The following is a 13,303-nucleotide window of genomic DNA, read 5'->3' as shown; positions in this document are numbered from 1 at the left end:
AATAAATAAGGTTTAAGTGTTCGTATTTGATTTACTGGGTGAAATTAGTAGTTTTAGAAATTTGAAATGAAAATAGAAAATCTTAGAGCAACTATTTAATGCCTTTTATTTATTTATTTTGATGTTATGTGTGTGTTAATATTAAAGTTACTAGACGAACTAGGATTAGGAAATAGGTATACATGTTAATGTTGTAAATTATTTTTGTTGAATTATGTGTAGTTATAGGAAAAGAAAAAAATCTAAGCAACCTTTTTCTAGAACCCACTATACACACACCGACATAGATACACACTAAATATCTCTCTACACTTTACACTCTCATACAACAACAAACCAAGAAAAACATCGGCTCCCCTCCAGACCGCCATCTTCTGCTCCTCCGGCAGCGCCTTAGCCGCCGGCCATTGGCCGTATCCTTCTTGCTCACAACTTCTTCCTCTCTATCTTCTCCAATCTCCATTAATGGATTTCAAGGTTGAAGCTTTGTTTCCCCAAACTCAAGTTTCTTGCAAATTAAGGTAGCAATTGAATTCCTCTTTGGATCATCTCACTTTCTAAGTTGATGAATGTGGATTTGATCTTAAGCTTTGTGCTTTTTGGGTTGTCAATGTGGAAAAGTGAGAATTTTTATGTTTTGTCTAGAATTGGGGATTTTAGTTATGTTGATTGTTTTAGTTTCTTTTACTCGGTAGTTGGGGATGAAGTTGTATGAATTGATGGCTTGAATCAATTTTCATTTAGTTAGTAGGATTATTGAAACCCTAGATACAAAGGGATGCTTGATTTTGATTTGTGTCGATGCTTTTGAAACTATACTTTTATTTTTAGAATCAGGAAATGAACTTTTAGAGTAATGTTTTTGATAGCCAATAAGTACACTGTTTAAACAGTAGGTTTCGGGGTTTATTTGACAGACCAAAAGAGTTAATTTTAGGCTCATATTTTACCAGAAGTTATCCTTAGATGTCTTCTACATTTTCACCAAAATTCAGCTTCAACTAAGTTCATATGGATTTATTATGAATTTTCTAAAAGGACTGCCCTGTTTCTGGCAGGTGGTTGGAAAATATTCATAAATCCTAAACGAAAAGGAATTTCAAGCTCAAAATTAATCCTCATAAACCCGACTTATATATGTTTCTTTTGCAATTGGTTTCGTTGATTTTTGACTTGCGAGTCAATTCGAATGATTTTCCAAAGTTAGTGCTTTCTGCCATGATTTATGATTAGTAACTGAAAATTGTAAAACATGATATTGTTAATTTTATTTGAGTAACCTATTGGTGTGAGATGATTATGAACTTGAGATATGCTTTAAATAATGATGTAGAGAAGATGTGTGATTTTTTTTGGAATTGTTGAAAACCGTTTCGTATCGTTTTTGTGATTTATTTCAGTAGGTCATATGAGTAGTAAGTTTGACAGCTTTTATAAGATGGTTTGTTTTGGTTATTGTTGTAGTTGATTAAAAATAGAGACTGTTATGAGTTGAATGATTTATGCAGGTGTTAAAGCTTATGTTAAATAGAATGTTGGATATAAGTAGTGTTTTCAAGTGGATTATGATTCCTTTGTCTCAGTTGGAGTTATATGCTATGCTTAATTGGTTTAAGTTCTAAAGTTAAAAATGTGTTTAATTTTCAAGTTTAAGCCTGAAAGTTTAAAGATTAAGTTAAAGTGCCTAAGTGCTAGGAGTGGCGCATCCGAGGCTCGAGGAAGGACAACCAAACCAAGCTTGAGGTGGTTATTTATATTGGATTGCAGCTTTCGAGGTGGGGTTTACTTTATCTGTAAGCGTAGTGGTTACATGGTTATAATCATTGTTGTGTCGTGCATCATGCATATGAGCTTATGGTCCCACGAGGGGCCAGATCCACGAGGGATCATATGGGTCGCTGATAGCCCACCAATAGCCCACGAGGGGTAAGGTCCACGAGGGACCGAGACTAGTCTCATATAGATGTCAGCAAAGTTGAGATGGTTCATTATGTTATGATTCATTACACAATTGGTTATGAATGCTTGCAGCGTATTCCCCACTGAGTGTGCTTGCATACTCAGACCCCGTTATTTAATGTTTTTCAGATTAAGGAGTCGGTGACGAGGCAGCGGTCAACGTGGTCCACGGTCTCCCAACCCTATATTTGACTAGTATCCATTTTTGGATTTTGGGGTAAATATGATCGTTGAGATATTATTATATATTTTGAAAACGTGCATGTGTCCGATGATGGGAATTTGTATGGGCTGTGAGCCAGAGGTAGGTTTACTATTAAAGATGTGTATTTTGGGGGGAATGTTCCAATAGACAAATTATTTTAATTTTGCTAAAGATTTTCTTTTATGAAATATATACACTTTATTGAAGTCAAATGACAATGTTTTTTTTTAGAACTAAAATGAAAAGTAAATGATGTTTACTTCTTTTCAATTTATAAAATTGCTTCGTTTCTTATTTCCATTTAATATCTGAATTTTTTAAATAAAAGAAGTTAGAATTTAAGTCTTTTGGTAGCGTCACCCGTTTATAGAGTTGGGGGCGTTACAATACTCAAACTTACAATTAAAGCTATTAGGAAGATATTCCTAAGGTAAACACATATTCAGAGGATAACTTACTCGATCACTGATTAGTAATAAAACTAAGACAGTGTAACCTCAAGGACATTACATGAATGACTGGTAAACTAGAATATAGTTACTAGTCTTTCTCAAGCACTAGGGTATATTCATTACCTCAATCAAAATCTTTTGCCATGGTTATTATGATATATACTTGCTATGCAAAAGCACAACTAATATCAAACTAAGTACACACTATAGCATACATGAGACAACTATCTCCGAAACTAGTCTCATAATTCTTGATCTCACTAAGCGTCAAATGACACTTGACTAGAGACAAGACAATTCCACCTTGAAAGGTATAAACCTTTTCATGGAATTTCTAATGCTAAAATGTTCCAAGCAATGTGTAGATATATGATTCCTAAGAAAATCTCAACATTCTTTCTAGCAATTGTAAAAGGACTTAAATGCTAAGAATGTAATTAGTTTCTCTTAAATCATTTATCTTAAATTGGGTAGAAAACCAGTTTGCTACGCCAGATGCCAATCTTAGTTTTTTGAAACTTTTTTAGATTTCATCATCGTAGAGTACCAATAATACCATATTTAATGCACTTTCAACTTCCTTGTGCTTACAGCACTGCTATGGGAAAAAGTCAAATTCCAAATATTTGACAATTTTGATAAAACATATATACTCTGATTTAGATGCTTGCCTAAGACCACGAAGGTCTATATAAGCTTCCAATCATGCGTTTCTTGCCCTTAATTACATATCCCATTAGAATGTTCTAGTAGATGATTTCCTCAAGACTTCTATTTATAGAAGGCTGTCTTGACAATCATAATACATATATTCTAATTTATGTAAGTTTTAATAGACAATAGGATCGAATAAATCCTGGCACAACGATAGCGAGAAGATAATTCTCTTTGGGGATAACCCATTGTCATTGTCTAGCCTTTTGAGATCCATATTTACACTTGCAAATATACTAGCTCCCACTGACTGACACAGCCTATAGGTAGTTTTGCAAGTCTTGTAAAACATGTTGTCTATCTTAGATTGTAGTTTGAAATCTATCACCTTTTCAAGGATGAATATCCAAATGAACCAATACTACATTGTAGTTAAAGGGATTATGTTCAAGTTGATCTAAGACTGAGTCTTACGACACTCTTAGACCCATGAACTTGTTGTGTTCCAGTGGAACGCTCCCACTACGATATGGTTCTTACAATCTTAGGTACTGAAGTTGATTTTATTAGTGCAAAAGTTTCTAATGGTATAACTTCTTGGTAATGTGGAAAATCCGATATCTCTCTCTTTATTTTGAGAGTTATCACGCTGTTAGGCTTGTAATTCATCTCTTGATCTTCATACAAGAATTATATCTTTGAAGATTACAGACTTATAACCTTACATCATTTGGGACAAACCTTAAAACATGCCTCAGTACTCAACTCCAATTTCTTGGACACTTTTCCAACACGTGTTGGAACAACATTACACCTTGAGATGTGCTAGACTAGAGACGCTCTAGTCCACAACTCGTGTTTTGTAGAAGGTACTAATGTTGGTAGTTTCTTTAATGTTTATCCCATCAGTGATAAGATTTTAATGAGTACAACTCATCACTTAATCAAACTTGTCTTAGAAAGACTTCGATTCCTTCTTGCATAACTATCTCATTCATTAGATGAATGCTTGTATTTGTTAATGGAGATTAGACTCCCACTACTGATCATAACCCTTTGCTCGTCTCTTTATGGTGTAAACCATTGATACTTGCTAGTCTTTCTATGTTGCAATTCTATAAGTATTCTGAATCAAACGATTCCAACTCATAGTGCATTAAACAGACATTGTCGACTTTCAAGCTATTTAACAAACAAATTGTTAAAATCTTGATAGTCTAGATCAGTTTGAACAATAGCTAAGTATTTTCTTGGCTTTAAAACTAAGAGCCATAAATACTTTATCATTCAATGATTAAGAAGTTGATGTGTTGTTGAATACTCAACCTTGTCGCAATTATATTATTTTAATACTATGATGCCTTAAGCATCAACCATAAAACAATAGTTGAGCATTAATAGCTCCCACTGCAACAAAAACCTAACTGGATCAAGATCTCTTACTTAGAAGTTGCATTGTCATGTAAGTCATTGTCCTTCTATAATATAGGTCAATCCAACTCACAAAGCATCTTTTCTCGCTTTAAACAAACTTTGATGACAATTCAGGCTCTCCCATTTCTATATCTAGTCTTTTGTTCAAATGAACTAGGACTTAAGAAAAATGCAGCCTTTATGAATTTGTCATCTATCATGTTACTTTTCTCTAACAGTAATATAATGACTATTATTCTGAAGATTTTCAACTTTTCAGTTAAACCTTCTTGTAATCATTTCTTATTACTTTAAGCGATGACTTGTGTCAGAAACTATTTGAGTGATCAAAAAATCCTCAAAACATTCTGTCACTCTAGGATATTCCAATCGAATCATCTTGACAGATTCTATTGATATCCATCTTTCATCGTCATTAACCAAGACTTGTCGAGCTACTTAAAGGAAAATAGCTTGACCTTATTCCTCAAAGAACTTGTCAAGTACATGCATAATGCATTCTCGAACATTCTTCGTGGAATTATGTCGAGGAAATGGAGGACATGAATCATTGAGTATAAACTCCAAGCTAGTTTCCGTTGTGCATCTCGATGAGCCTTCGCAACCTTCTTCTAAACGAATTAAGAGATTGAATTGACCTGACGCTCTCCCTTCTCTCTAACTTTCTCTCTCTAAGTGTAATGGTCCTCCGGTGACGCCCCACCACCGCCGACCAACGTCCGATCATCCTCTCCGATCACCTCTCCACATCCTCCTTCCTATCCCCCCCTCCCCCCAAGAACACGAGCTGTCGCGCTTGGCCTCGACGGCCATGTCGAGCTTGTCGACACCAACCGCTGCCAACGCCCAAGCTATCGACGAAGGCACATCTATCCCGGACCATTTGATGGTTTTCCGGTCAAACCAGGCCCCACCACCGGAAGGAATGACTAGAAAATCGGCAGCCAAGACAAGGCTCAAGTCTCGGAAGAACACCCCGATGCCGCCAACTAAAGGTAATGGCCGGAAACGGCTAGACCTCTCGCCCCTCCCGGAAGATAAACAACTTCGGAAAAGGATTGATTTTGGAGCTGTGGCTAGCCGGAATATGGAAGCTCCGACGTGCAAAGGCCCGATTTTCCCGGCTGGAACGGCCTACGGAGCAAAGGAGAGCAAATCTCATGAAGAGCATGATGTGAGAGCTGAAATGGAGCTTACTTGCACCCCTCCGGCCAATGCCTCCGAAGTCTCCCCGGATTCCGGCAAGGTCGCCGGCGCCGTCGTGAATGCTGGACTGGATGAAGATAATAGGGTGTTCAAATCTTGGTCAAAGCTGGATGCATCCTCCAATGAAAATGAAGTGGTGGTTGGTGAGATAGTCAACCTTCCCAAAAAAGACCTAAAGACAAACTTACTTTTTGAAAGAGGCTTGGAGGCTTGCCACAATGAAGAATCACATGGTGTACTAGCCGTTGCAAACTCAATGCAGCCAAAAATTGATACCATCTTGCAGCTTGCATCTTTGACTTCGCCGGATTTGCTTGATACAGCCGCGGCTCAACCCCTTCTCGCCGGAGGCCCACCGGAGAGAGATCACCTTGCTGTTGTGCTACGCGAAAACCCACCTCCACCGACCCCAATACCAATGCCAACGCCTCTAGCAACGTTCATTCCATCTCTAGAAGAGTTTCCCCCCCTCGGCAAAGGCCGGACCTTGAAAATTCGTGACTCATTCGAGATGGGCGCGGTGCAGCGGGGAAAGGACTCGGTATGGCCGAGAAGGCTTGAGGGCGCACAAGAACCAATGGATTCAACAGCCATGCCAAACCCTCTCGTGAAGACACCACTGATCGGGGAGGGGGTCAGCCCCGGCCCGGTTGTATTCAATCTCGATGGGGGAGTCAACGGACTCCCGAGAATCACCGGCATCCCTACGAATAAGGGGGACCCGAATGGGCAGCCTACAAACATGGTTAATGACGGTATCCCGAGTGTGTCAAAGGCAAGAACCAACATGAGCGCAAACAACTCAAATGGGGCTGGTGGAGCCGCCGAAGTCGAGGGTGATGCTGGGAAACCGAGAACCATGGCAGATGTGATTCGGGAGAGACCGGACCCCAATGGCCCACAAGTATTCGTGCCGGAAAAGATTCAGAATATCGGATACGCCTCCCTCTCAAACGGCATTCCGTCAATCTACTTCTCCGGAGCCGAAATTCAGAAGCTTGCGGACAATGTCGGGTACGCAATCGTGGGTAAGTTTTCTCACTCCATTCCGGCCTCTTTTCAAATTCAAAAGGCTCTTGACAACATTAAATTTGGTCGGAGTTTCTCTTGGAAGTATATTAATGCAAAACACATTCTTGTTCAATTTGAGGATATTGCGGACTATGCGCGGATGCTTGGTGGTCCGAAAGGCACACCAGTTTGGTATATTGATCGCCATCCCATGAGGGTCTTCAAATGGACGCCGGATTTCGATGCCTATTGTGAGTCTCCGATTGCGGCAATTTGGTGCAACCTAATCGGCCTCCCCATACACCTTTTTGATCAATCTGCCCTATTCGCCATTGGGAAACTTCTTGGAACACCGATACAAGTTGATCGTGCCACAGCTGACAAAACAAGGCTATCATTTGCTCGCATTTGCGTAGAGATCGACATCACGAAGCCGCCTCCGGAGGAGATCATCCTTGATATCTGTGGGCGCGAAACGGTGCAGCAAGTTAAGTGGGGAAAGATCCCCTCATATTGTCGAGAGTGTAAACATGTGGGACACTCAAGTGAGGTGTGCTACGCGGCGGGCAAGATGGAAAGGCCGGCGAAGAGGAACTACAATACCCCAAAACCGAAATATCATGGAGAGCAAAACGGGAAAGGAAAACAAGATCAGCCACATCGAACACCAAAAGAAAACGAATTAGATCAACAAGAAAGGAACTCGGGGCATGAGAAGCAAAGGAGCGGCGCTAGGAGTGCGGAGATGACTGATCCCGGGGCCGCTTTCAAGCCGGGGTCGAAAGGGAAGGAAGTCAAGGAGTCGGAATGGGAAGGCCCAGATGTTATGGGGGAGCTTCATGACGACCGGGGAGGGGTGGCCGAACCCCAAAAGGGGAATGGAGACCGGACCGAGGTTTGGCCCACTGCCAAGCCCACGGGTTTTAGTGCAGCCACCACTCTACACGAGCGTGGTTCCTCAAGTCATACGTGGGAGCTCCACCATGCTCGACGGGGGTCGTTCTCCAATGGCCGAGGAGGCTCAAGGGGGGCTGGACGCCACCACTCCGGTGGGGGACGAGGAAACGCCTCATTTGGAAATTATATGAGCTCCAATCAATACTACTCTCTTATGGAAAACGGCGAATTCGACGTTGATGGCAACGGCGGTGGTGAGGCCTCGGAGATGGAAGTGCAACATGGCCCCGGGGCTGATGCAACGTCCCCTCCAAACATCGAAGGGGGGACCGATTTACAAATCACTGAATTTCAAGGCGGGTTTTCCCCCTCGCCGGGTACGATCTTACCTTGTTAATTATGTCTATCAATTTCTTGTTTTGGAACGTTCGGGGAATCGCTAACGCGCCTACCCAAAACGTCCTTAGACGATTAATTAAAAATTTCAATGTTGATTTTCTTGCAATAATGGAGCCGCTCACTCTTCCTAACCCGGATCGATACTCCAAGGCTTTGGGGCTAGTCTTCAAAGGCTCCAACACCAACGGAAAGATCTGGATCTTTGTGAAAGAAGGGGCTAATTTTGTTGTCGAAGATGACTCGGAGCAGATCTTACATGGCCGTTTTACATCTCCGCGGCTAGCTAATCACATTGCCATCTCGGCCGTTTATGCTAAGTGTGCGAGGGTGGAAAGATACTTGCTTTGGGATAAAATGAGGGAACTCTCAAACAGCTTTGATGGATCTCCGTGGATGATCGGGGGGGATTTCAATACCATTTTAACCCGGGGAGATAGGGCTGGTAGCGATACCAACCGACAAGCCGAAATGGTCGACTTTGCGGAAACTATTGAGGATTGCAGACTGCTGGACCCGGGCTTCGATGGCTCGGAATACACTTGGGCTAAGAATGGGCTTCTTGAGAGGTTGGATAGGGTCTTGGTCAGCGAGATGTGGGCTAGGATCTTTGAGGCCACTAGGGTGACAAACCTGCCTCGGGTGTCCTCGGATCATGGCCCGGTTCTTGTTCGTTGCAAATTGTTGAGCACCACGCCCACGGGAAGTGCCTTCCGGTTTCAAAATATGTGGACTCGGCATGAAGGTTTTTTGGAGCTGGTCCGGGAGGCGTGGGATCAGCCCTCGGGTGCACACGGTCTGCTTGGACTCCAAATCAAACTTGCCAAAGTGAAGAAGACCCTCAAGAGGTGGAATAGAGAGGTGTTTGGCAACATCCACGCCAACATTAGGATCATGGAGGGGGAGATTGCTACAGCTCAAGCTAATTTTGAAGCTGATCCCTCGACCACAAATAGGACGGCGATCAACAAAGCTATTGCTACCTACATCCTATGCCTAAAGATGGAAGAGGATTTCTGGCGACAAAAAGCAGCCATGAAATGGCTTGCGGAGGGAGACAAAAACACTAGATTCTACCAAAGGGTAAGGCTTCGCATCCATAAAATTCAAGTGAACGGCATAGAGCTTACTGATGATTTGGAGATTAAAAGCTCTGCGGTTGATTTCTTTAAAAACCTCCTTGCTCCTGATGCCCCAGCCCTTGCCGAGATGGACCCGACTCTTATACAGCCACTTCCCCATTCAGCCCAACTTGAGGCCCTCTCCGAACCTCCGGATGCGGATGAAGTGAAGAGAGCGGTGTTTGATATTTCTGGGGATAGCACACCTGGTCCGGATGGTTTCTCGGCTACCTTCTACCAATCTTGTTGGAGTATTGTTGGCTCGGATGTTATTGCTGCAGTTCAACAGTTCTTTAACGGGGCCTTCTTACCCCGTAGCATCACGGCGACAAGCATTGTCCTCATCCCAAAGAAAACCCTCCCAGAGACTTGGGCTGATTATCGCCCCATTAGTCTTTGCAACGTTATCAACAAAATCATTACCAAAATCCTTACAGCGAGAATCACCCCCCTCCTCCCGTTGGTTATCTCCCCTAACCAAAGTGGCTTTGTGAAAGGGCGTCTCCTCCACGACAATGTCCTCCTTGCCCAAGAGATGTTTCATGAACTCCACAGATGTTCACCAGCCCCAAATGTTGCGATTAAAATTGATATGGCTAAGGCCTACGATCGCGTTCAATGGCCGTTCCTTATTCAAGTCCTTAGGTGCATGGGTTTCCCGGAAGCTTGGCTGTCCCTTATTGATAGATGTGTGGGATCGTGCTGGTTTTCTATCCTCATTAATGGCGCCCCCTCAGGTTTCTTCAAATCCACGCGGGGGCTCAGACAAGGTGACCCCATCTCCCCAGCTCTGTTTGTGATTGCAGCGGATTATCTGTCGAAAGCCATTGATAGGCTCATTTTGGGCAAGAGAGAAATGACATTCAAGGCGGCTCGTCGGTGCATGGAGATCAGCCACCTTGCCTATGCCGATGACATCATTATTTTCACGCAAGCAGCTACACCTGCCTTGCGTCAACTTCGAGCTTGCCTCACCGAGTATGAGGCGGTTTCCGGGCAGCAGATTAACCTTGGCAAAAGTAATTTTTACATTGCGGAGGCGCACGTGGGATGGTCCAACCCTATTCAGCGGGAAGGAGGCTTCTCTCCGGGTTCGTTTCCTTGTACTTACTTGGGAGTGCCTATCTATCGTGGTGCCAAACGCACAGAGATGTTCATGTTTCTTCGGGAAAAGATCGTCAACAGGATCTCGGGGTGGGCCCACCGACACCTGTCCTTTGGGGGAAGGCTCACGCTCATCAGAAGCACCCTCGAAGCGATCCCGATCCACATCTTTCAAGCCATCGAGCCAACAATTAGCATTCTTAAACAACTGGATCAGCTCATGGCGCGGTTCTTTTGGGGATCATCACACGAGAAGAAAAGGACCCATTGGATCAGCTGGGACCAGATTTGTCGCCCAACCGCCGAAGGTGGTCTTGGAATACGGAATTTCAAAGAGGTACTCCGAGCCTTTACTATCAAATTGTGGTGGCGTTTCCGGGAGCAGAACTCCCTTTGGGCAAGATATTTGCTGGCTAAGTATTGCTTCAATTCATCGCCGCTCACACATGGTGCCTCGAGTCGAGCTAGCCCTACTTGGAGGAGGATATTAAGAGCTCGACCTGACGCTCAACCGTATATCCGGTGGCTGGTTGGGGAAGGGAGAATCTACTTTTGGGATGACATATGGATTGGCGATAACACCTTGAGAGAACTATGCCTTGATGAGAGGGGCAGCCCTAGGACCCTTGTTTCGGAGTTCATTAGGGACGGGGGTACTTGGGACGAGCCCAAACTCCAGCAGCTTCAAGACCAGGCTGGACTTCCTCAAAACATCATTATGAAGATTCGGAATACCCCAATCATCCTCGGGGGGCCAGACATCCCGAGATGGTCTTTATCTCGCCTTGGCGATTTCTCAGTGTCCTCTTCTTGGGATACTATCCGTACACAGAGGCCGATTGTCCCAAGCCTTGATGACATTTGGAAGGCTGGTCTCACCTCTTCCATCTCCATTTTTGCTTGGAGACTCCTTTCGAATCGAATTCCAGTCGACACCAAGCTCCAATGGCGCAAGATTGAGTTGGCGTCTAAGTGCCTTTGCTGCCCCCTTAGACCCGACACGGAGTCCCTCCAACACCTCTTCATCCAAGGCAGCGGGGCCTCTAGAGTATGGAGGGAGTTCGATGGCTGGTTTGAAGGGTCCTCCACACCACTCCGCATCAATGACACTATCCCGGACAGGCTGGAAGTATGGCCCCAAAGAACCAACCAAACAAGTAAGAAACACCTTAGTCGTGCCATGCCTTACCTCATTTTGTGGTTTCTTTGGGCTGAACGAAATAGGAGCCGCCATCAAGAGACACAGTTCAAGCCGTTCAATGTCATTTGGCAAGTCCAAATGTATGTCCGAAATAGCATTGCCAATGGGAGTATCAAGCCGAAGCATTGGAAGGACGTTAAGCTTGGCGTGTGCAGCCCAAGCCATGCGGAAGGGAGGCGCCCTATACCGCGTGCCATGGCGGTGAAGTGGAACCCCCCGGACCACCCGGGGCTCAAACTCAATACGGATGGTGCCTTTTCAGAGATAACAGGGAGGGCCGGAGGTGGAGGCATCTTGCGAGATCACTCGGGTAGATTGCTCGTTGCTTTCACCACCCCCCTAGATGCACAGTCGGCCTTGGAGGCAGAACTCTTGGCCATCCACCATGGTTTGACTTTGGCTAGGGAGTTTTCCCAGCCACTTTGGGTCGAATCGGATGCTGCCCAAGCAATCAGCTTAGCCAAGGGCTTAAGTTGGGGACCAGCTCACTCACGCCGAGCCATGGCCCACCTGGCCTTGCACAGGAGAAATGGGAACTTCCGCATTACCTTCACCCCCCGGGAAGGTAACAAAGCTGCGGATTTCCTTGCCAAAATGGGCTTGGAGATAGAGGAACACACCTGCTTCAATGCCCAAACAGCCCCAAGGATGCTTAGAGCCATCGTTCGAATGGAGGAAATGGGAATACCCAACATTCGGATATGTGATGAAGACCCCGGCTAGGCCGATTTACCACGAGGAAGACATTCGGCCGGTGTTCCGATTTGGTCACCTTAGAGTAGGTAGGTGTCGAGCCCTTTGGCTCGCCCTCTCCATACTCTTATGGTGTTATTGCCCTTGTAACCTCTTGCTTGTATAGTTTTGCTTCCCCAAGAGTTTGGGCTAATAGGGCCGTGTGTATTGTACCTTCCGGCACGTCACTTTTGGGCGTGGCCAAGTATTGTACTTCCTTTGGTCTATGATATATAGGGATGAGGGACCCACGAACCCTCCACCGAAAGGTGTTTTATGGAAAAAAAAAAAAAAAGAGTATAAACTCCAAGCTTTCAGCGATGAGAATCTTATCCATTTTCGTTTCCGGTCTACATAATTTAGGCATTCGAGTTGTCTTTCTTTAAGGATCGCAGACAAATATTAAATGACATAATGAAGATTTGGCAAATAAACTTATTATCACATACTCATGCTCAATACATAATCACGAATAACCACAAAACAATTATGTATCTTACAACAGCAAAATTAATAAATTGTATCTTCCTCTGGAGGTTAATACGCATTAAAATTTTGACAATTTACTGGTCACAACACCGACGCATCAATTGCTTCCTCCTCTGGAGGTTGATACGCCTAATGCTGCCTAAGCACAACCATCAGATTTAGCATTACAGAATTTTATTTCTACAACACACTCCCATAACAATGTTCATGTGCTGATAACAAAACCAAGCTATCTCATAAATTCTGATTGAACCCTGAAACTCGCAGTTCCTTAGGATTATTGTCCCCACTCTGCAGGTGGCAATAATATTGGGAACCAGATTCTAGTTCATTCTATTTATTATGTGAGAAGTCCGCCCTTATGAACTTACTGTTTTCGTAGGATTATTGTCCCTACTCTGTAGGTGGCGATAATATTAGAAAATCAGCTTCACAAAATTTG

At 43.8% G+C, this 13,303-nt stretch overlaps 1 long non-coding RNA gene across 1 annotated transcript; it reads left to right on the top strand.

Moving 5' to 3' along the window:
- The first annotated feature begins 304 nt into the window (after window positions 1-304).
- LOC148923138 (uncharacterized) lies at window positions 305-2,376 on the top strand. Its single transcript, XR_016132587.1, has 3 exons — window positions 305-521; window positions 1,696-1,775; window positions 2,089-2,376. It is a non-coding gene; the product is annotated as an uncharacterized LOC148923138 (long non-coding RNA).
- The last annotated feature ends 10,927 nt before the right edge of the window (window positions 2,377-13,303 follow it).

Source organism: Salvia hispanica, chromosome 6 (genome assembly GCF_029641045.1).
Source record: "Salvia hispanica isolate PSC_SH4W2 chromosome 6, Shi_PSC_v1, whole genome shotgun sequence".
NCBI classification, from domain to species: domain Eukaryota; kingdom Viridiplantae; phylum Streptophyta; class Magnoliopsida; order Lamiales; family Lamiaceae; genus Salvia; species Salvia hispanica.
Note: the sequence above shows the minus strand (reverse complement) of the source record. Positions and strands in the feature narration are given on the sequence as shown.